This window comes from Semicossyphus pulcher, unplaced genomic scaffold (assembly GCF_022749685.1).
Source record: "Semicossyphus pulcher isolate SPU_LCO1_2020_fin unplaced genomic scaffold, fSemPul1.0.p SCAF_4, whole genome shotgun sequence".
Taxonomy (NCBI): domain Eukaryota; kingdom Metazoa; phylum Chordata; class Actinopteri; order Labriformes; family Labridae; genus Semicossyphus; species Semicossyphus pulcher.
Genome location: NW_027211715.1, coordinates 23,382,516 through 23,407,575, shown reverse-complemented (window position 1 = coordinate 23,407,575; position 25,060 = coordinate 23,382,516). Strand labels below are relative to the sequence as shown.

Sequence of the window (25,060 nt, the reverse complement as noted above, 5' to 3'; positions counted from 1 at the left end):
TCTATAAATGCAGAATCAAAGCACAGAAATGCTTCTCTCACAAAATCTTCTCTAAAAAAATCAAGTGCAAAAGCTCCTGCAGATTAGAAGTCTTTGTGGGACCACAAAAAGCCTCAGTTCAGTACCACCTGCTATAGTCGATGCACAGTCACTGTCTGTAACGCTGCTTTCTGTTGAGAGTCTGAATGAACCATGCTGCGGTTATGGATTTTTCTTGGAGGAATCATAACCAACAGTTGTTTTTTTATTTCGAAAGATATATAAATAGAAACAGATAAAGTGGGAAAAGCTGGGTAAAATGTATCTAATAAACCCTCCCAGACTCGTCTCGCTGCTTGTGTGTGGGTGTGGTTGCGCGTCGATATACAGGACTATGTGTGCACTCACAAATCTATTTGTGTCCACGCGTGACTGTGGAAGGTGAAAAATATCCAGAACATCCTAACACCATCGAAATCGTGCAACTGGTAGACAGAAACCAAAAACATAAAGCATCCTCTGTGGGTGCAGATCGCTCATTCACACTTTTTTCTGCATTTTAATACCAATCCAAACGAGCCCACCCAGAACTATTTTAACCCAGCTATACTCTAAATATCCTCTAAATTGAAACGACGACAAGCCCGTGAGGATTTATAATGTTTTATTTTTCTGAGGGATGTTCACACCTTCGCCCACCTGAACGTCCTGTCAGGCTGTTGCTATAGATATCCATACGCAGTACAGTGAGGGGGAGAAGGCAGCCACCGAGAGAAAGTGAGAAGAAGAAGCGGGGGGGGGGGGGGAGACAGACCTGAGAGAGTGAAACAGTGAAGACAGCGAATAAGGGAACAATAATCCAGCTGGTGGCGACTTTATCAAGAGTGAGAGATGTGTGAGAAGTGAAAGGAGGGAATGATGACAGGAGAAGAGCAAGAGAATGAGCTCTCTACCTGTCAGCGCATCAAAGCCTTGTCGTGTCATATACTCAGCCGCTCACACACCCACTCATCCCCTCAATGCCTCAACCTAATGAGCCAAGTGCCTCTCGATGGCTCCGGTATACACCAGCCCTATCACACAGCCATTATAAGTCTGTGTTATAGACGATTTATCGCCTCGTACAGCCGTGCTTCTATTTCCATACACTGTTGTCACGACCCTGCACCCTTCATGCTGTCATGTAACCGACTGGCTCCATGGGCAAAGGCAAAATCTTAACTTATTCTTTACATATGTCATTCGGTGGGTGGTTTCTATCCGATGCACCTCGCAGGAACATGAATGGATGCACTTGGAAAGATGGTGGAAGCTGATATCCTTACCTTGATAAGAGCAGTTCACAAGGATGATGTTTTCTGAAGCATTTCTGCCCCATTTTTAACCTTCAGTCTCACCGAACACATGCACTTCTTTTTGCAAAAACATGCATGCATTGAAATATAACTACATTACTTTTTCTTTACAGTCTGGGATTTATTTTTCTTTAGAAGTGAACACCGGAGGTCGTTATGTAAGTCATGTAGGCCCCATTTACACCTGGATCTGTACTGCATTTATGAACTAGCTAATAACTTGGATAAAGTTATTATCCAAGCTGCATTTAGATATTAAAATCTGTTGTGATTATCACAATCACAGACCTGGTGGACTTGTCAAATAGCATTGCGTGTCCCAAGTCAAGATCAGCAATTCCACAAGCAGACATTTTTGATTTCTCAATCACTTTTAAAAGACTTGCTAGCTACTGCAGCTACTTGCAGCTTTTGTCAACGTCATGAAAGAATGATTTTATTTCTTTAGATTGTGCACATGGGCTGTGGTTAGCGCTGCCGCCTCGAAGCTAGAAGGGTCCCAGTTCGAATCCTCTCGGGGGGCCTCTCTGTGTGGAGTTTGCATGTTCTCCCCGTGCATGTGTGGGTTCCCTCCAGGTACTCCGGCTTCCTCCCACAGTCCAAAAACATGCTCATTAGGTTCACTGGTGACTCTCAATTGCCCGTAGGTGTGAGTGTGAGTGTGAAATGTAGTCTGTGTCTATGTCAGCCCTGTGATTGACAGGCGATAAGTCCAGCCTCTCGCCCAACGACAGCTGTGATTGGCTCCAGCCCCTCTGCGACCTGGACCAGGATAAGCGGAATAGATACCAGACCAGGTGGACTTGAGTGTCCCAGGTTTAGATCAGCAATTCCACAAGCACAGGACGTTGATTTCTAAATCACTTTTTAAAAGTGTAGATGTCCGAGCCACTGCAGCTACCTGTAGCTTTTGTCAACGTCTCCAAAGAGAGATTGTACACACACTGTATCGATTTTGTCCAGCCAACTTTATCTACATCAATTGTTGGAGATCAAAGAGCGCTGAACAGACAAATAGCTCAGGTTGCATTTACAGTACTAGTTACCTTGCTGAAGAGAGTTTAGCTTGTCGCTGTCCTTTCAGCACCACTCAGCTACTGCTAGCTAGCCTCTTTGTTAAGCGTGCAACTCTTAACTTCTTTCTCCAGCTGAAGTTGGTCTAAGACAATGAATTGCTTTCTAAACACCTCATTGTAGATACTTTGAAGTAGGTGTGTTGAAACTTTTATTATTTTAAAGAAAAGGCAGTGTGGGTTTGCAGGAAAGGTTGCTTATAGCACCTACAGGTGTTACCGCTGGTGTGAACTCAGAGTTGGAGTCTTTCTCTTTCTGCTAAATGTTACAGCATATCAAACACTCCCAACCCTGGTATCATCGCCATCATGCGCCTCTCATTATACTACATAGGCCTCAGATCTTTTTTACTGTCGAGACTGTTGTTGCTGCGTGGAGGGGGCTTACTTTGATTACCATGGTAACAAAGAATCTCTCCTCAAATGCCATATTCTGCATGACTGTTTTTATCTCTCTAACATGGAGAAAACGACAATTACCCCAATGTACAGCGAACCCCCCGATGTACACAAACACGCATACATGTACTCAATTCTTTTGTTGTTATGAGAAGGTAGGATTTATAAAATAAATTACAGCTTGTGACATCAATATCAAATGTTTTTTTGATGACACTTTTTTCTGCCTGTTTGCTGCTTATCTTTGATAAGAGACAAAAAGAGAAACATATAAAATGTCAGACATTATAGCAAGACAAATACGGGCTATGTTATCCTCTTTCATTATTCCTTTCCAATTGCTCAATTAGCATGCTAGTTAGCAAAGCTCGGGCTAAATGGGCATTAACTAAATCTAAAGGGAAGTTCTTTGCATACACTTCATTCTTTGTCTTTATGTTCTAGGTGCCATTATGTCCAGAATGTTCCTCTAGCATTTAACTTATACATAAATCAAGATGTTAACACAAATTGTAACAAAAGACTGGAATAGAAAGCACAGTTGTAACTGTTTTTATTCCAGTCCGGTCACATTTCCTGCCTCGCTGCTCAATCTCGAAGCCTCCGTGTCGTCCCTCGCCAACATGCTCTTGTTTACATGGTCTGGTTTGCATCAAAGCAACAAAAACAAGTGATGCATAGCAGGAGCACAGCATTGATGGATTTCTCTTCAAAGTGGTTTAAACAATGCGCCCTGTCTCATTACGTGAGCTGTCATTCATTCAAACCTTTGAATCACTGGCTCATTCTTATTAGGTAATACTTGGATTAGAGTCAGTTCTCCAGAATTTATATGATCTTATTGATCTGTGTTTGTTTAAATGTTTCAAGATGTTCAATTACATGAAACCGCCTTCATTGTTAATGCAGGACAAAAGAAGCCAGACGAACAAGTTTCATTAGTCGTGAAAGGGTTAAGAAAGATCACATTGTTTCATTCATCCATTAATTTAAAGTACTGGTGAATGATGCCTTCTACATTACTGAAGCGGTTCACCCTCAGTTAACGCGAGTGTCTAATCAAGTGCCATCCAGACAGCTGGAAAGTGCACATGCCATTTGGGGAACACTTTACCCAAAGCAGCACGAAGGAGGAGGAGAGCCACTTTAGTCCGGTGACCTGTGGGACATTGAACTGCTAACTATGACGTTGTAAGTAGCATGCAGTTAACACGTGTCATGTTTTAGAAAAGTGTACAACATATGAGATCATTTTTCTATCGGTTGTTGATGTTTGAAGAGGTTATTCTGCCTTTAGTGAATATGGAAATCTGGGACTGCTGGTGCTGATCTAATGATTGACAGTTGACATGTTACTTTTTAACATTGTAGAAAACTGCGCCAACAACAAAAATCAAAAGAAAGAAAAACAGACACTGCAGCTTCGGTTTAGCTCAGTGGTTAGCGTAGGCTCCCCATAAATGCAGGCAGGATGTAGCAGCCCTGGGTGTTGCCCTGACCCTCGGTGCTTTGCTGCATGTACTCTCTCTACTCTCCTCATTTCCAACTCTAGTCACTTATGCATCTAATAAAGGCAAAGGCCAAAAATAATACTACCATTCATTTACCATTTAAATCGTTTTTTATATACAATTCTCGTTTTATTTCTGCAAATAAATATTAAAAATGGCAACAAAAAAAGTATCCAGAGGGCCTTTAAAAATCACATTTAGATTAAAAAAAAACCATTCAGTTATGCTGGAACATCCTGTTCTTGCGACAGAAAGATATCTTTGTTAAACTTCTAAAGTTAACCTTATACCAGTGGGTTTTTTTCCCATTTATTATTAAGCTATGAAGCAAACAAAGTTTATTCATTAAGCATCTTTCAGGGACACCAGCCAGACAGTGCTTCACAGTCAAATAAAATAAATCAAATGTGCTAAAACTCAATAGGCAAAGATGATATCGCAGGCGACATAAAATAGAATATAATTTTATAAAAAGATGAAAAACCTTCAGTGATAGGAAGGTGTATAAGTTCAGTCAGATTGTTCATCTGCAATTGGACTGTAATTGCTACCCAGCCCTCTTTTGGTACAGAAGTAAATTACCTTTATCCTTAATCTGAGTCAAAGCTCTTTCAGTGTATCGTGTAGTCTTAGCAGCATTTCTACAATCACCAATCAATGAATGGACTTGTCTGACTTTTCTTCAAGCTGCTGGCTCTTAATTGCCGGTGCTCAGTAAAAGGTGACAGACCATTACTTCTCCTCTCATTAAACCACTCATCCAGCCACGCTGAGTGGCATGTGTTTCCCACACACAGGTGAACAGAGGAAAGGAAAAAGGAGGTATGAAGACGTGAGGTCAACTGTGCAGGATAAGGTCAGAGAGGGAGGGGGGGGACAGGAACAGGTGATTGATAGAATGGAAGCAGGTGGTGGGAAAGAGAAGGAGCAGGGAGATGATCAAAGACAAGGTGCAGTCTGTTGGTTTGAAAGGAGAGTGTGTGGACTACTTCCCTTATCTTTATTTAGACAGACAGGACAGCTCGAGCAAGCAGAGGAAATGTTCAGGGCAGGAGGTCCAAACGTGGGTGTCACTTTATCAGAAGACACAACAGCCCCAATACTTTTATACTCATCACCTGTCACCACAAACACTCCATCAAAAGTCCATGACATTTGCAAACGTATGAGTAACTGTGAGTTCACCTTTTAGGCCCTGTTTACACCTGGTAACACCCAGGACACATTTAGGGACGCATTAGGATCTAATCACTCAGACCACATTCAAATGTGGTCTGGGATGCATTTATCGTTTGGCAGTGCGTACGCGAATTTGTCCTGGGCAACATTAAAGGGACCGCCTACTCTCCGTATATCAGGCACAATTAGGCCTGATTTAATGTTTAATGTGTTCAGATTGAGCACTTCCCCGCTGCGTCTCGTAAATATCTTTTGGCTGTATTATTTTTCATGTCATTCCAAGCATGTTCATACGTCGTTTGTTCATTAGAGCAGGATTCGCATTAAATAAGGGGCAAATCTTGCCGCGTATTCAGGGATTATGTGCAAGAAAACACCTGGATGTGGGCGAGAGAAGTGACCCACCAGCAGCTTATCATAGTTTATAATAATGCATATGTAACGTGCATCTATTTGTCTGTTTTTTAGGCTCCAGTCGGTCGAGTTCATACACTTCACTGAGAAACCACAGAAATGTATCGGAACTTTAATCTTCGGAGAAAGTTTTGCATCACGTCAACACTTCTTTCCATATACACCTGCTCCCTCCCTCCCGCTCCCTCTCACCATCTGCTGCAAGTCTACACCACAATGTTTTATTAGTTGATATTACATATAATGATGTAGTCAGTGTGTTTATTTGCAAATAAAGCGAGGTGCTATCACTCGCTTGAGATGCATGTGGAGACGCATTTTAATGCAAGGTGTGGACAGATGTTCCCAGAGCTGTCCGCCTGAGATCGGATCACCCGGGAGGCATGTTAATACAAACAGGGCCTTAGTCATGTGACTTGCTGGAAGTGTTGGCTAAAGTTTAACAACACCTTTAATTCAGGTTAGCCATCATGTACTGTAACTTATACAGGGGGAGGATATCAATAACCTGCTAGCATTTAGCCACGACAGTCAGCAGTTAGCTTCTTCTCTCTTCTTCTCTCTGTGCTTTTGAGATGGACAAGTTAATCGACTAAAGGCTCAACACAAACAAAAGAATTCTGCTCCCCTCGCTCTGAGATAAACTGAGGAAGACATATTAAAAACCAGAGGCCTTAGCCTTTTTCATTGCTAGCGGTGTAACCCTGAAACAGGCTACTGCAGCTGAGACACACTGCCTCCTATTAATGCTTTGTAGTAGCTGGCTTTTTTTATTTATCACTGAGGTTCACAGTGATTCATTCACCTGAAAGGCACAGCAAGGTTGCAAAAGACATTTAAACCAGGTAACATTGCATTAACTGTTTTATTGATTCCTCGCTGATGTAAAGCGAGTTTATGGAAATGTAGCAATTTGCGTTGCAGTAACGTCACCTCTTGAAATGCCACGAGAGAGGAAAATAGTACCAAAACCCTCATTTGCATTTAAAAACTATTCCTGTTGACTTCTGGCTCAGGATGCCCCCTGACTGACATGAGCACACACTATCAGAGGAACGTCCAATTATCTGAAGTAACGGCAAAGACAGACAAAGGACAATCAAATTATCAGTCCGGGGGAATTAAATGCTTCAGTTTGGCTTAAAGGTCACACACATGCTCCTGTCTAGCTCTGTGGTTACAGAGTAGCTTCAACACTTCCATGGGTGAGAGAGGATCATGAAAAGCGTTTGCTCTTTTGGGCCACTTTCCAGTTCCTTACTCATCCATTCTCGTCTCTTTGTTCCCCCGTCTCATGATGCACACATCCATTCAGATCTGCCATCTTTAAAGGATCTGACACATATTTTGTCAGGTCCATTCTTGACAAAATCGGGCTGACTTTTTCATCACTGCCAAACGTTCAGCTCATGTCACTTACATATGACAATCTATCAGAGCTTCACAAGGGCAATCAATCACTTCGAACATTTAAAGTCACTTTTTTTTTTTTATGTTTTGAGAAGAGATTAAAAAAATGGAAACAGGTGACTGTGTGGAAGGTAAAACGCATTCATCAAGTTGAAGGGTTGATGTACATGTTTTGATTTATAATTCTGGGCTAAACAAAAAAAACGAGAGTTTTCCAGAGTTGTTGAGGCTGGAAGAGGCCTACGGCAAGGATACACAACTGGCAAAGTATTACATTTATCATCGGTAGAGTTGTTTCATACCTACCAAGAGAGAACCCAGGCAGACACGGGGGAGAACATGTAAACGCCACACAGCCGAACCAGGATTTGGACCAGCAACCTTCTTGTGTATCACACAGATCTTTGTGTCCCAGGCTTGTTAGTTAGCGACCACGATTGGCTCCCTTTGTTACGGTCTTAACTCTTGATTTTCCGGTCACTTTCCTTTTTAGTTTGCCTTCATCTGAGCTCCGAATTTGTTTCTTATTCTTTGGAATTTCACTTATGTTGAAGTTGTATCTGTAGTCATCGATCTTTTCTTTGTTTGTTCAGCCATAGTAGATTACTGTTTACTCGCAACACTTGAAGAGACCTGAACAGCAGCCGCTTAGCGCAGCCTACCCTCTCTGGCAGACCGACCACTGCTGGCTGATGGAGAACGTGTCACTAACTGGGCGCCGATTGTGATTTTGTTCAGCGAAAGTCGCACCAGACGCTTTCCCAGTTCATCAAGTTTGCATGGCTGCAATCAAAACACATGTAAATCCACCGACTTCAACTCTCACTGGTGCCCAGATGTGTAAGTGAATGTATTTGTTTGCGAGCGTGTGTGTCCTCTGTCCACCAATGAAATACAGATGAGAACAATGTGAATACAATCTGAGCGGTGGCCTGATAAATGACAGAACTTCTCTTTCTACGACTCGAGTCCACCATTAAGAAACAGGCCCATGCGTTAAGGGGACGCATGAATGACCACTCTGTGAACCAGTATATAAGGAGGCGAGGAAAGCGGCCCTGCCACTTTAAAGATTTGATTAAGTAAAACCTGCAGTTGAAGTTGATTGATTAAATGCCCTCGCTGCTTTTTTCTTCCCAGCCAGCAGCCAGGAGCAGGGTCGGTATGCCGAAAACACCTCATAGCGTGCTCATCCAGTGTGAAGCCTGTGAATACATTTGAAGACACTTTAAGACCCATTCACACCAGCGTTTCCTCACTACCAGCGATTTTAAACAAGGCCAATAAAGTGGTTAAATCCGCCTTTGTTTGCAGTGTAGTCCATGATATACACAATGAACTTCACCTACAACACCGATAAGCAGATATGATGCTTTATCTTTAAGATGCACCGGCTGCACCGGGGAGGAGAGGAGGGAGGAGGGGGCTGTCTTGACTGTGCGCGCGGTGCGCATTGGTCGGTTTCATGCCGACTTACCTCCCCTCTTATCCCGGGTAAGGCAAGCTGACGATGCCACTGGACGATACCTTCAGTGAGGCGTGGGGGAACGGCGTGACTTCATCACGTCAAGTGGAGCACTGCAAAAAAATATCGCCCAAAGCAGGTGATACAGGCTGGAGTCTGAGCTTTAAAGCGTTTTTAAACATACGGAAAACATGTTTCAACTGCTAAAAAGACGAGAAAAGATTAGCGATTGTGTTCATTTACATCCTGGAAACAATATTACTTTTCACTGAGTTAAAGTAGTATATCCCCAAATCAAGATTAAAATATAAAGTGCATGTTAAATCTTTTTTTCCGCTTTATTCAGTGCAAATGTTAAAACCACGAGCCACAAAGAAAGAGGGATGATAAATAAAGGGGGTGAGAGAAGATGGAGAGAGCCGTGAGTTGAGGGGTGGCTGGAGAGGGAGGGCCGGACGCATGACATCATTCCCTCAGCTTCCCTGCGCGGACAGAGCTCTGGTTTCTCCAAGTGCGCACGGCGGCTGCTGCTGAGGGAGCGACTCCTCCTGCCGTACACCCAGACGCGTCCTGAGCAACCTGCGCTCCTCGGGTGGGATTTTAAAAACATTATTTAACCCGGCAGAGTGGACCTTTGATCTGTTCCTCACTGGACCTGCCGCGGGGACGCACACATTTAACACAAACCCGGGGATTACTGCTTGTTTTAACTATGAAGATGTGAGGGTTTATAAGCTGGGAAGAAAAGAAAGAGGAACTCCGAGGCTGACGAAAAGGTAGGAACACTTCCATTCCTCTTTTTTTCTCACTCTGCCCGGCTACTTTTGTCTCCCAGCTCTTTTTTTTCCCTACTGGATCTCTGACTTTGAATCACAGCTTGGTCACTGTCTTAATGCTTAAACAAACAAAAAAATCGGCATGTGGGCATGGTGTGAGAGCGCACGAGTCGTGCGTTATTCTGCCGTTTTAACACCCGCACTGAGGCTCCGGCAAGTGCCGAAAGAGGAGCAGCATCTCAGAATACTGCAAAGAGGTTTTTTTTTTTTTTTTTTTAAGCTGCCACTGAGCTTTGCGATGGAGCGAGATGCTACACAGTCCGGGACTCAGCGGGAGACCTGAGTCCGCCACCGCAGAGCTGCTGCTGCTGCTGCTGCTGCTGCTGGTGAGCAGAGCAGATCTGCTGCTGTGGTATGAAGGATATCCATCAGTCTGAACGACGGTCCTGTAGCAGGCACGGGCGTCCCCTCAATTCCCTCACTGAGAGTTAATTACAATTTAATCTGCCAGAGAAAAGAAAGCAGGGTGGTTCTGTGGGCAGAGGGAGGAACGGAGATCCTCAAAAATGTGTCTGAGTGAATGTGCTGAACGGCTTTGGAGCAAAACGCATATTTCTGAATCATCTCTTTTTTTTTTTTTTTTTGGTCGGGCGGAGGTGTGTGCGTGTGTGTGTGCGTGTGTGTGTGTATTTGGGGAAGGGGGGGGGGGGGGGGGGGGGGGGCATTTCACAAGTGCATCTCCACAGGGGGGTGCTTCGTTAGCCAAGTCACCCGTGTGCTGCTTTGTATGAGAACATGCCCGTAGATCATGAGACATCTAATTCCTCTTGCAGGCATCAATCGGAAATGCCATTGTCGATATTTCAGTTTCCTCTCTCTCGCTCTCTCTCTCTCTCTCTCTCTCTGCTTGTGTGTGTGTGCAGACCGCTTCTTTGATGTGCTGTTAAAGCTTTAGGTATAAATGTTTGACTTTTTTGACGAGTACTGTAGTCTTGGTCGACATCCCTACACTCCGGCTTTGCGCATCACGTTCTCAATGGCGTGTAGAAAGGAGTTTTTTTTTTTTCGAGGTGCGCCACCGCCACTCGAGCTCTCCACAGCCCCACCGAGGTGGAGCCAGCACGGCAATGACACTGACTTTTTCGAAGTGCAGGTGATGCCCTTGTTGAATGCTGGAAAGTCCGAGTACAATGCAAATCACTCCCGTGTGTAAAGACTCTCGTGTTTCCGTGGATGTTTGATGGTGATTTATGAAAGTGGACAGAATGGCTCAAGAATATCTTAATTTCAAACTTTTAAGTGGTCATTGTTTCAGAGTGGAGCTGGTTTTGCTGCTAATTTGTCGTTTATGTCTGAAATTACGCACAAGCCTGCTGCTGCATAATAAGACTCAGTTATACAAAGCATGTAAAGATCACGTTATAAAAGCTGCCATATGTGTGTCCATTCTTGTCTTAAAAAGCAGTGCACACACTCCTTTTCCCCCCCTTCGTCATCCTGATTAATTATTTTAAAGCATTAAAGGACATTGAATATCTAATGAGCGAATAACAGCGCATCTTTCATTTGGAGTTGCACGTCTAAACAATTGCCACAGCAAACTCTCGTCTATTTCCCTCCGTATTGTTCATTTTCCATCCTCTTCCGTCTCCTGCTTCGATCGAAACGAGCGCGTCGCGCGTCTGCAAAGCTCATAAAAGCCAGAGGAGAGAACAATATCTCGCCAGCGCTAGGGTTGTTAAAAGAAAATGGCTTTATTCATTTTTCTTTGTACCCGTGGTAACTTAGTTATAGCGTTTTTATGGCGCCTGGAAATGGCTTACAGGCTTGCAGTGCAATGTAATGTAATCAAATTTATGATGTTGCTGTGCATTACAATTCCCTGTTATGCTCCGTCACATGAGAAATTTGGAGTGACCCCCCCCTTCCCCTTCCCTTCTCTCCCCTCCACAACACACACAGCAGTGTGCCCAGGAGCATCAGAGCAAGGCAGGTATAACACCCACCAGTGGATTTGTATGAGAGGGAGCACGCACAGCCCTCACTTGCACCCAGCAACCTCTCTGCATACACTCCACAGTCCTTTTCTAAATTATATTCAGACTTATGCCACCGCAGATTTATTCTGGCAACCAATCATATGCTTCTTGAGTTTTGCCTTCTCCATATTTCATGCACATTTTTTTTTTTTTTCCAATAACAGAGGAAAGTTTGGTCGCCTGCAAAGGAAGACATAAAAAGATGTGGAGCCGAACCACAGTGATGAAACAAATGATGTAATGCACGAGTTGGCGTACACAGAGGGAGATTTGCATTAGCTCTCTGATTGTCTTCGCGATGCTACATCTTTTTCTATGTAAGATAGCACCCATGGGAGTGTCGGCTACTATTTGCAAGATGTTAATACTTCAGTTTGAATCATAATTCGTCATGTCTGTATCCTCTTGGTGCCGCCCGATGAAGAGGAAGGAGGCAGTCCCTCTGAACAGACAGGCCAGAGGAAGGACGGCTATTACCGGAGTCTTTCCCTCAGACTTAATGGGCTGGACACGTTTTATGAAGCGTCTCCTCACCAAGCGTTTGTTCATGGGGCAATCAAATAACCTGTGTTGGACATGCAGAGGAGGCCGCACGCTGCTAGAAGTAGTGCCTCATTGAAACTGCCTCTAAGGTTCCAGTTAAATTTAAGGATTACTTTTAGCATAATGGAATTGTATGAACCACTCTCAGGCTCAAGTTAGCATTCGGATGAAAGGGCTCCTCAAAGAAACCCAAAGGAGTTTGATACCTTAAAGATACCCTGTTGAGCAGCTCAGGTAGCTGAGGTGTGAGGTGAGATCCTTTTCTTTCTCACACCTTTGATATCACGCCGCTCTCTCAAAAGCTCTCCGAGCAAATTCAAAAGATTTGAAATTACAAAACCCTCACTGTAAAGCCTATTTAATTTCTAAAAGTGCAGAGCGGCACAGGTCACCTTTTTTTTGTGAGGTGGCTTTTGGTAATGGAGACGAGGCAGGTTGGCTTTTCACAGAGCTTGACATAAATCAACCGGCCTCACTGTATATGTATGAGACGGGTGATTGGATGGCATGCTGAAGTATCTGTTGTTTTCTCTCCTGCAGAAACGCACTTCAATCATGCTCACCTGTCACAAGCTGGGCTGCGAGGAGCCGGGGCCACGTCGCGAATGCACATAAAGACAGACGTGCACCTGCTTTTGCACACACACAGCTATAAGTCTTACTCTGCGGTGACATTACAGGTCCGTGTCGTTAATGCGTCCGAGAAGGAAACAGAAGCCGCTCTGTGTGAAGCGAGAGGAGACAGAAAAGGAAGAGAGAGAGAAAAATATTTAATCATGAGCACACTTTATGGAGAGCTTCGCCCATGTGCACTGCGGCAGTCTAATTACCACGATAGCGCTTGTTAGTTGTCACCTCAAGATAAACAGCGGCCTGTTTTTTTTTGTGCCTCTCATGTTTTTCCCCCGCCTGTGACAGAATTTGAAATTCTAAGTAGCAAAATGTCATTTCAGAGTATCCCATCCTCACCTCCCATCCTTCAGCCACATGCAAACACATCAAAGTCATTTGCTTATATCCAAACTACCAGTTGTTGGCACCGCCGAGGTTATTCCAATCACGTTAATCGATGAAGAAAAGCAAAGGAGGGCTTGTGTAATGTGACAGAGCGCTTCTGTGCTCAGCCTTCTGTCCAACGGTGCCGTATTGTACTGTAAATCTTGTCAGGAAGCATATGGTCGTCAAGTCCATATGCAAATGAGCGCTGGAATATTCTAACAGCAGAGAGGGGAAATTGTCCTCGTGTCTTTTGAACACTGGTTTGTCATTTCAAATGGCTAAGACATAAGCTCTTTAGACGCAGCTTTGACTGCCAGAATGAGGGCAGAAAAAAATGCACTATTCACAAGTTCTGCATGAATATTCTGACCTGGTTTAAGCCCACCGTCGAGCTTGACATTTTAATGGCTTTGATGTGTACGCATCTTCCTGGTACACACCAAGATGTCAGGAAAGGCAGAAGATGGGCAATCCTGGAGTGATGTATGATTCCGCCTCCGTTCCTGGGAAGGAGAGGAAGACCACGCAGATACAAGAGACGGGGGGTTAATAGCCTTCAGGTTCCCTCTCCCCCTGTCAAATATGTTAAGCTTCATTTCTAAACACCACTCCGCAAAGCCACGTCTGTCCATGCCTGGAAGCCGCAGTCCAAATCGAACAACGTGAAAGGGTTAAAGCGGCAGGAGGAAGCATCCTGCGCGCCTTTATTTTCTGCATGAAAGATTTGATTATGTTGTTTTCACAGCAATCAAAGAAGTGTGTATAGCGGAGGGAGAATGTAACCTTGTCGGGGTCTAATTTCACCGGTGAGGAGAACACATCATAATCTCTCCGGGAGTCTTAGTTCAGGTTAAGAGCAGCGTCTTAAGCGTTAAAAGGCTCTTAACTCAAGGATAATTGCGGTGGTGATGTGTGTTTTTAGAGAAGCTGAGAATATGCCAACAAATGTGTTCAGGTGTCATCTAAAATACTCAGTCAGAGAGGACAAGTGGGAAGAGCAAACTGCAGTCTGTATTAAGAGCCTTCTTGGAAAAGCCTTTATAATGTTTGGATGGGAGCGCTGCAAAGTCTGACACAGCAGGCCCCCACGACACAAAATGCAACCCCCACGGTTAATTCTGATGTTGGAAATGTATTGATGGATTTTCAAGGATTTAGTCGCACTTATTTTTCTTACTATGTTTTACTTCCATTGAAAGTATGTAGAAGTATGTACTGCCAGTTAGCCTTTGGAGTAAACCCATGGATGTACTAACAACTATCATTGGACAGCCTTCAAACTGAATACAGCTAATGATATCCCAGGGAAGTTCTGCTGTTATAAAGAATGTTTATATGCTTTTTAAATGGATTTCTCACAGTGGACATAGGACGTTATAATACTGTAAACTGTAAGACACACTCTCTATAAAAATGTGTGTATCATGTCTGTGTGTTCTGATTCAACTGAGTTATACAGGCAGGAAGAAGTATTTATGTTGTCACACATTTAGGCTTTTAAAAGCTAGCTACCTTCATGGCCTTTAACCTCTGTATCTTTGCCTTGATGCCCAATCCAACTGCCTCACCGTGTGAAAACCTCTGGTCAACAATAAAAGGACTTACAAGCTGTGGTAGCTTAAGACATGCTCGGAGCTAATGCCTAATGAAACTCGTTGCTGTAGCATTGCAAGATATGTAGATCAGGGTTAAATCGTGATGTTATAGGGGTTAAGTTTGGGATTCATCTTCTCTTTACTTAGCGTGTGCACCGGGTAGATCTGCATATCTAACAAGCTACCCCTGGTTGCCAGCTTGACGGGGTGTTTTCCGGAAAGCACACAATTAGGCGAGCCCTCGCTGGATGAGGCAGATGTAAATCTCCTCGTGGGAGAGAAGCTTACAGAAGGGTTATTCGCCGCTGCAGCCGCCACCCATCCCCGAGGGTCGTAACTCTTGAAGGTCACGGTAGCAATTCACCCCCAGCCCCCCCCCCCCCCCCCCCCCCTTTTCTTGCCCATGACAACTCCAGTGGGTATCGCCGCATGTTTCCCGTCACGCTGTTGAGCGGGGGCTGATGATGGCGGGGGTCTGTGAGGATGATGCATTTTGACAGTGGCAGGAATTACAAAATGCTGTCTCGCCCGTTTACTAGTGGCCTGCATCACAGTGGAAGGCATCATAAAGAATGAATGATTCATGCACTGTCTTGGATGGTCGTTTATGTTTAATTCAGATCTGTACAGTAAGGCGTCTGCCAGGGTCTTCTAGTGGCGTGGCGGGGTCTTTACCGGGAGTGGGTGGATGGTTGAAGGTGCAGACGAGGAAGAGGTGCTGAGAATGTCACGCTAGAGGAGGGCGGAATTAAGACAGAGAGGAGAGAGCATTGGCGGTGGCCTTGTACGTTTCATCTGCAGGCCCTAATAAAACCCTCACAGACCGGCATTGATCTCTCCCAGAATAATCCATTTAGACTGAGCGTGCCTGGCCATGTGGGGCCTCTTCAATTATTTATGGGAAGAATGCTGTGCAAGCTTCCGCTGGGACGCAACAATGTGCCCTGGGAAACCTGTGAACTGCAGGTTGCAGGGGAGCAAGGGAGACTACGGGGTAGGGAAAGGGAGGATGGAGGGAGAGGACCGGTTTTAGAAAAAGGAGAGGTGGTGGAAGAGATGGAGGGGAGGTTAGTTAGATGAGGCACGCAGGTAGAGGTAGTTGAGGAGAAAGAGGGATTGGAGCGGGAGACAGGAAGGTGAGAAGAAGGAGGGATGCCGGGAAGATGTGAGTAATGATTGGAATAAAGGGATGGCAAAGAAGTTAAGGAGGACAGAGCTGAAAGCAAATGAGAGGAATGAATGAAAGAGTGATGACGCAGAGAGAGAGGGGGGGGCAAAGGAAGGAAAGGTGATAAGAGAAACGAGATTCATGGAGAAAGTAATGATGGAGAGGAAGAGGAAAAGGAGAAAGGTGGGAGATCTGTGGAAAAGAAGTAAGAGAGGAAAAAGTAAGTGATGGAGGGAAGGAAAGATTAAGCTATAGGATGTAAGGAAGCATGGAAGGAAACAAGGTCGTGTCACGGATGGACAGGGAGGAAGAGTTGACTGGAAACGAGGCGAGAATAGACGGAGAGGAAGAGGGCGGAGGATTGGACCCTTTGAAAGCAAGTCATGAGCAACTATTGATCATGGCAGAGTTATGGTTGCTATCGTGCTAAGTGGAGACATGTAAGCTTGACTGCCTGTGCAGTCGATCATTATTTCTTCCATACCACCTTTCATGCAACTCTTGACAGAAGAGCAAAAGAATAACGGGTCGTCTCGCGTTCCGCTTCGTTTTGTTGAAGAAAATTGGAGAAGATCTTTCTTTGTGGTCGGATAATTTTCTTTAACTCGGCCTTCATTGCAGACTTTATAAACGGGATGTTTAAAGGGAGTCATCCCAGTTGGTTTAAAGATAATATGGACAACATCATTTCATCCCTTTTTCATAGATATTTCTATATCATGATTTTGTTCTGCAGCGCGCCGAGCTTTATATCGTAAACCCCCCTTTCTATTTGCCTGGTCTTTATTCTGCAGCTCACACGCGGCTCTCATAAATCCAGACAGATTTGTCTTACCTGATTCCCCGCCGTTTACCATCAAGCTCTCCTCCTATTCCTGTGATTCCTAGCACCCTATTAGGCTTTCCAGCCATCGCCTGCTGCAGAAGAAGGATTTCTGATCCAGAGCGAAGACAAGTGAAGTTTCAATTTCCATCTCTATGCGCATTTTAAGGGAGGTGTACCCTTATTTAACAGGGGCTCAGACCTTAGTGACCCCTGTAAGGCTTTTCCTGCTACATAAGAGGACTTTAAGTCAAATATCCACAATTTCTATATGATCTTTTCTCCATTTGTGCATGCATTAATAGGTATTGCACAATCTGCCTTACTTTTGTACCGCAGACGTTTTATTTTGAATGATTTTTAGGGGTATAATCATACATTGCAACACAAACTCTCTGGCAGTTAGACACCAACATTGATTTTCTCACTGCTAACGAAAGGAGAAGCAACCTCCAAGTCCTCCGAGGAATAGAGCTGTAAGTCTCGCAGCAGCTCTGCAAGCATGCAGGAAAAACAAAAAAAAGGGGCTTTGTAATGGCTGTTACATCGGCTGTGTCAAACAGCCTAATCAGATGGGCTAAATGGTGTAGCGGCAAAGCTATTAGCTAACGATAGCATACCAGCAGGTTTCTGTTTAATTAGTAGGAACCCATTTTCCACGACCTTTTCTGGAGCAGCCACCAAAGATTTATTGTTTGTCCACGCCCATTGATTATCGGATTCTAGTAATTGTTTTGCCTTTGCTTGATTAACAAACCTGTGTTTTCTCCAGGGGCTAGCTCAATAGCAGCTGCTAATGGCAGGACCCAAGCCAAGCTCCTAAAGCAAACAGGGTGTTTATACTATGATTACAATGGAGAAAAGAGAGAAAGGGGGGGAAAACTGTCCTCATTTTCACATTTTGTAGTGTTTGGGGGGCGTTTTTTCACCCCAACAAGACAGCTAACATCGTTAACAGAGGTACAAGTGCTTGGTGAATGGTTCCATACACAGATCTTTGTGTATGGGTGGCCCCTGCGGCTAATGCATCCAGGTGCTCTGTGTTTAGCGATTCCTGTCCAGCAGTATTTAGGATGATGGATGTGTGGATGTTGCTTTTCAAATTGTGGTATTTCTGGTATGTTAGGAATTTTGGGTAGCCTGTTCTTATTTTGACAGGGGCTCAATAGATATGAGGCAAAAAAAAAAAGAGAGTGTATCACAGCTGTGGAGGAGCAGATGGGGTGATGGAGCGCTTTTTGAGAAAGTTCAGGTCGTGCTACAGAGCTCAGGGGTTTGGAGAAAGTGAGGGGGTAGTGTGCGGGAGGTTAGCATACTTGCGTTTTAGTCTTTCATAAGCCCTGACACAAGTCAGACTTTTACCTTCCATTAGGTGCCTTTAGCAGATGCAGGGCTGGGATTAGCATTCCCTCCCGCACTCCCACGACACCCTGTCTGAACTCTGACTCTCAACCAAAGAGAAAGTGTTTGGAAATGTTTTCTCTCTTAAGCTGTCATTACAAAGGAACTCTCTGCTTCCTGGAAGGGTTAGAACATTCTGTTGCTACAAAATATTTGTTTAGTTGTGCTTTTTGTTATTCTGCAGAGCTCTCAGTTGTGCAGGAAGTTGCTTCACTCAGGCTAACTTTACTCTTCTGCTAGCTCGTCAGTGAATTTGATTTGGCTTGGAAAAATATCTCCAAAAAGTACAACTCCCTGCCAAAGTTTTCTATTTATATTCGTCCTCCTGTTTGCTGTCCTTTGTAGCTTTCTATTTTGATCTTTAAAATGTCAGGGTCATGTGATTTTTGTTGTGGGCACTGCTAGCTTGTTTGTCGATGTAGCAAATCAAGCTAGTCCCACTGTTGCACTCCAATATCTCTCTGATACAGACTGGATGCTTTAATACTCAATTGAATGTAGGATGTAGCTTTCTATTTTGATCTTAAAAATCTTAGGGTCATATGATTTTTGTTTAGGGCACTGCTAGCTTGTTTGTCGATGTAGCAAATCAAGCTAATCCCACTGTTTCCAACCTAAGATCCCTCTGATATGGACAGGATGCTTTAATACATAACTGAAAGTACAATGTTGGAATTAGCTTTCTATTTTGATCTTAAAAATGTTAGGGTCATATGATTTTTGTTGTGGGCACTGCTAGCTTGTTTGTCGATGTCGCAAATCAAACTAATTCCACTGTTCCAACTCAAAGATCCCTCTGATATGGACTGGATGCTTTAATATTTATTGAAACTACAATGTAGGATGAATACAAGGAGGAAGACTTTTATGCTAGCTGCCAGTGTGATAGCTAAACTCAGGCTTAGTTTGCTACAGCCTTATATTGTTGATTTTCATACCGTTAGCTTAGAACTGCTGCTGATGCGAGACGAGGACGCTGAGGGAGAGGAGGAGGAACAAGGTCTACTTAAAGGTAATTTATTTCTGCTGTCGCTTTGTTGGGTGAAGAGGAAGTGACAAATGCTAGCTGGTTGTTTATGAGGCCCGGCTAAGTGCTGGCAGGGCTGCTTTCTTCTGAGGTAGTTGGCTCTCTGTCCTTGGGAGGTGCACTGCTTTGTGGTACAGTGTGTGGCAGGCCAGCTAACGGAAGGTGAATCTAACTGCCTCCCTCGTGCTTTCTCCCACTTTTGCCCCTGTCCCCCTCACTTTTCTTTCTCTCAATCTCTCTTCTGACCCTTTTTACCCCCCAACTCTGACCTTTTCTTTCCCTGCATCCATCCCTTTCTTTTTCACTCGAGCCCTAGAGTCAGAAAAGCAAGAAATGCACACAGAATCTCCTTCCAGTCGTCCCTAGCTTGCTCTTCTTCGTTCTGAATGGAAACATGGACACTGTGAACCCTCCCTTCAATCACTCCCCGCCGAATAAATCAGTCAGACCTTTGACAAACCCCCAAATAGGACTGCCAATTTTTCAGAGCTGTCCCGTTCATCAGTTTGATTCATGTTCAGAGAGATGGAAGGCATGTTTTCTTCCCAAGTCATCTTTCCCCCTCCTTATGTTTACGGTCAGCGAGTAAGTGGGGGGAGGCTAGGTCACTGCTTTCAGACTTGGAGTGTTCTAGAGGAAAAGCAGTTCAGTGCGACACCAGTGGATTCAAGACTCTCAAGAAGACAGGCAGCAGAAGGGCAGGGTGAGCGGCCTCTCCGCAACCTCAGCTCAACAACATCCTTTTCCCTCCTCCTCCTGTGCTGCGTTTTAAAGTGCTCTTTTAATTGACATAAAGAAAAAAAGAAAGCACTCTGGTTATCTGGCTGCCTGCTCCTGTTTCACGTCAATCGACTTAATTTTTTCCCTCCTGTTCCTTGTCCGTCATTCCTCTTTGCTTCTCGAGCTATTTCTCCTTTTTTTTTTTTCTGTGTTCTCAGCCGCTTTTCCGTCTGTTTCCTCAAGCTCCCTCTCTCTGCCTCTCCTCCAGCTCAACATCATCCCATTCCCCACTGATTGCCTGTGTTGTTTTCTTCCTCTTCCCTTCCTGTCTTGTTATTTACATCTCCCTGTTGTCTCCCCCCGCTCCCCCTCAGCTGCTTTCTCCTCGGCGGCCCTGACTTCAAAAGTTTTAAATGTTCGCCTTCGTAAATTATGAAATGAAGATCTCAACAATATAGATTCAGTTTGGGAAACAAAACAGAGAAAGTTCATCAAAGGACTGGCTTTTCTCCGCTAATACGAAGACTGAAAGGAATTTGTACCTACTGAATAATTCACATTTTGTACAATAACTATTACGCACGTGATGAATGTTTAGAAGTCATTAGTCGTACATACAAAAAACATGAACGTGGTGATATTCAATTATGCTTATCAAACATTTTTTTATAAAATCCATTTACATACGCATTAAGAAACCTGAAATACTAATATAAAAATAATGTTTAAGTGATTATCATAATGTGCCCATAATAATACATTATGTATTAAGGTATGAATGCATAATAAGAATGCACTCATTGGCACGCCATTGGATATAAACCCTAAAATTACTCCACTTAATTACGTCTTGTGGCCTATTAATAGTATATGTGTGTACAGGAAACCTGACATCATCTTTAAATTATTTGCACATTGTATTTTACATTTTACATAAATGATGTACTGATTCTAAATAACCACTCATCACACCACATCAGCATTACCAGCCTATAAAGCAGCGAATTCAACCTGCCCAGCTCCGGCGCTCCCGCAGTTGGACTAACTCTCTGTGTATGACTGAGCTCTCCGTACATCCGTCTGACATCACAGAGATAAACTTGGCACAGGAAAGCTCTCTGCTCTCATCCTGTGCTCTGCAGTGCATGAACAGTTTTGTTTGACTGACACTTCAGTATGTCCTTCTTATGCTCCGGCCCTTCAGCACAGAAAATGAAAGTAATACACTTTCACATGGATCCGTTAAGATACAAACCTCTATACTCAGGTATGAGCTGTGTCAGGATTCAGGGGCTGCGTCATTTGAAGGACGCAGGCTACGAAGCATGTGTCATAGCTTGTGTTGACCGCTAAGGCCAAACTAAAATGAGACAGTCTGGTCTACGGAGGATTTCCTGTTTGCGTCACCAAACGCTGCTCCTGTTACGTAGCAAAAAGTAGCTAGCTGGCTAATGAGCAAACATAACTAATGACATGTGGGACACTGGTTTAGCTCAGTTGGATAAATAAAGGCGAAAAGTAATAATGCTAAAAATATTAGGACACGTAACTTAAGGTATTATCTTAAAGATAATGTAAAGCTTCAAGGCCCCTTCGTTGTTTTAACATTTGTATCGTTAGCTATTCGAATAGGTTGAAACCAACAACTTTTACATTTTAAAAGTGTATTCTTCGGCCTCTTGAGAGTCCGCCATCTCGTTTGAAATGGCGCGCAGTGAATATCATGATACGACGGAGGCAACTGATGAATCCTTCGTGGCTCGGGATAAAGGAGGATGCATTTGTCGGCTGCATCTTAAGGAGCCTTTGAAATGTGACAGTCTTCCACGCGACGCAATCGGCCTTCAAATACGTCCTTCGAAGGATGCAGCTGCTGAATTCTGTTGTCAGCTCTAATGATGCCCTAACTGCACAGAAAGACACAACTGTGGACAAAAGATAAATAAGAACATTATGTGCAACATTTTAACAACACAAAAAGTAACATCTTTTTCGAATGCAGTGTAGCTGTGTTGCATTATTCCACTGATGTTACTTGTATAGGTACAGTTTAGTTCCTCCTGCGTGTCGCCTTCCGAAAATAGCTCTTAAGTGCACAGCCTGTCATGGGACCATATATAACGTCCCCGGGTCAAACGCCAGTCCCGTTTAACATTGATAGTCACCTGTGATGTATGTTTCCTCGCTCTGAGTGCCTCTCCCTTTTTATCCATCCTTCACTCCCTCCTCTTCCTGCCCCCTCCCTTTCCCCCCCCTCCTGCTCTGTCACTCTGAGATGTGGCTTTAACCTCTGGTGCCGTTTTTCACTGGCGCCCTTTGTTTTCATCTATTGTTCTTAAAAGCGATTATGACCATCAGACAGGCCCATTAAATATTTAGCAGAACTCGGGCCGCCGCTTTCTCTGGCTTCACAGGAACACGCGGCGCAGATGTTCAAAGTGTCTTTCTGTGCAGCAGCGGGGACGTGAACGGATATTTTCCAGGGGCAGTTGCTCAATTAGATAAAAGCAGCTATTTGACACAGGGAAGAGCGTGTGTGTTTGAAGGGCAACGTTCATGCCTGTGTGTCTTTTTGTCCTTTGGATTCCTGCGTGCGGGTGTGTGCACAAGTGTATTTCTGTGTGTGTTCGTGTTGTCTGCGCGCTGTATTTACAGCCATAATCATTTCTCCGTCTGCTGCGTGTGTGGATTTTTCAGTGGCTGCACCTCAGATTACTCTGCTGTTCAATATTGGAGAATTTATTTGCAAGTCCGTCGTCCATATCCACTGCATGAGGCATGATCAGTTGCTCGAGAAAACAATAAATAAGTCTCTCTGCTGGTGATTTATCTAAAGACACTGTGAGACAATAGCTCCACAAATGATCTCTCCTTTGACTGCTACCTTTAAAGGGCCAGTTCGCCGATTTTCAACCTCAGTCCTATCATGCTATTATGGAGCGCTAATGCCTTGATGGTAGGAAAAAAACAAATTTCGCTTTGTGCCTTTGGAGGACGCTTCTCCAATGGGCCCTCTAGACTACGTAAAATGCGTCATCTGGCGGAGGCCAGGGAGCTCGCCAAACTACACTTCCTCAATGTATGACGCCACCTCCGATGTCTGCAGTGTTTACTTGACAAAACACATACCGTGAAATGTAATCGTTTGTTCGGTGAGGTGCCCTGAAACGCTGCCTGCTCTCCTGTTCTCCCTCCCAAACATTCCACATTTATAACTGAGTCATGTCACATGCTGACTGAAGTCCCGATGATTTTTTTGAGACGATCCACCGCAGCGAAAACGGTAGTATTTCACTCCAGTGTCTCTCGCTGGGCCGTTCCTTTCAGAGGGAGGGGCGCAGTGCATGCTGGGTGTTTTAGGAATGTAGAATGGGCGAAACCACGAGCAACTTTCTCCACAGCTATGGCGCCAATTTCAAATATTATTGCTTCTATCGATTACAGAGAACACCAGCTTTGACTGACAGTGGCTTTTTCCAGGGGCCAATTGCTCCTTTAAGAGTTAAAATTTCTTCTTCTTTGGTGTTTAATTAATCAGATGTTTGTTGGATCAATGGCTCCCCAAAATAGAAAATTACAGGTTGAAAGGCTGCAACACTTATTGTCTATCTCATCATTTCCTTGCAGCGAAACAGAGCTTTGTTGTCTCAGCTGCTATTATTCAGAAGGATTTGAACAGAGTGAGCAGCCGGGGGTTTTGTGTCTCGCTCAAGGATGTTTCGGCTGATCTCAAAATGAAATGTGATGTGCCGGTTATGAGAATCCCAACCGACAAGTCCAACCTGCCAGCTTATGCCCTGATACTTCACGTTTACAGCAAGAGGCGCAAGAGAAGTCTCATATTACACCTAGAAATATGGTTCCACATGCTCACATTGGAGCCTCTTTCCGAAAGGATAAAGACCAGTGAGGTGTCATATCGGTGAGCTGAATTGAAAACCCAGTGACCGGCAATGAGGCCTCTTTCGGGGACAGACTCGAACTCTCGTGATCCGCAAAAGAATCAGCAGTTAAGATAAAAAGATGGCAGATTTGATAAAGAGAAATTTCTCCCTCTTGAATTAAAAGCGCTTCCCTTTCCTAAATCTCCAGTTGTAATGAATCACATATTGTATTGACTTTCTGTCTAGACATTTTGCGTCTGATCTGAGACGCTTCATAAAAGGATGAAGTCATAACTGCAGTCCGACTACGTGAACATCCCTCCTCTTAGCGGTTGTTGCGGTGGAGACAGACGGTCGATTAGTCTACCTCGCTCCGGTCTGGAGTGCTCGTTTCCTTGCTGGTGTCACTTCCTGCTTACGGATACAGTTTCCTGACCAGAAAGTACTTGAAGAAATTGAACAGATTCGGAGCGTTTAAGAAATTTAAATACTTCAAACTCAAACCGAAGCAGGATAAACGCCACACAGTGCAGCTTTAGGGCTTAATGGCAGATGAAATCACCGGTGGTTAAGGACGTTTGTTGCAATGAAGAGGCGTATTTGAAAGACAGTGAAGAGCATATTAATACTCACACTAAAGTGAGCTATGTTAATTAATGTAAGTCCTTGGTTTTAATGGCCATGCAGTCATGAGTATTGAGAATAAAGTGACAAGCTGTGATATGTGCTCGTACGGGCCAGCCAGCTAACCCTCTCCTGCTTCCTCTCCTTCTCTCTGAGCATTCGCCTAATGGCTGATAATGAAGAGGGCATCTTTGCAGGGATGACATGTACACGTCCTCTACTGGACACACACACACACACACGCACAAGCACACACACACACACGCTGGAAAGGCTGCCCTTCAGAATACCAGGCCTGACATTAATCTTTAAATGACTGTTGCTTCTTCTCCAAGACTTTCAATCCATTAGTGGCCACGTCTTGAGATGGAGAGAGATTGCCACGGAGAATGCAGCCAGCGTCTGTGTGTACGTGTATGTATGTATAAGTGTGTGTGTGTTGCGGTGCGGTGCAGAGAGAGCGACGGAAAGGATGATGTCAATGATAATGGGGGATGAGGACAGAGAGAGAGAGAGCGAGGAGGACACAGGTTTTTAGCTGCTTGGATAAGTGTTTCCACGTCTGTCGCTGGTTCTTCTTTGAACGACACTTGAACATCCTCGTTTTTTACATCCACAGCAGGGGAGGGCGTGAACAGGAGAGTGGTGGGAGAGGTTGGCTGTGGGTTACACTGAT

General features: G+C 44.2%; 1 protein-coding gene across 1 annotated transcript in view; it reads left to right on the top strand.

Annotated features, from left to right (window-relative positions):
* The first annotated feature begins 9,331 nt into the window (after positions 1-9,331).
* Positions 9,332-25,060, top strand: part of ptprsa (protein tyrosine phosphatase receptor type Sa) — a 237,093-nt gene continuing 221,364 nt past the window's right edge. Inside the window, exon 1 of the mRNA XM_069679489.1 lies at positions 9,332-9,561. The gene's annotated coding sequence lies outside the window, so the exon portion shown is untranslated. The remainder of the gene's footprint in view (positions 9,562-25,060) is intronic.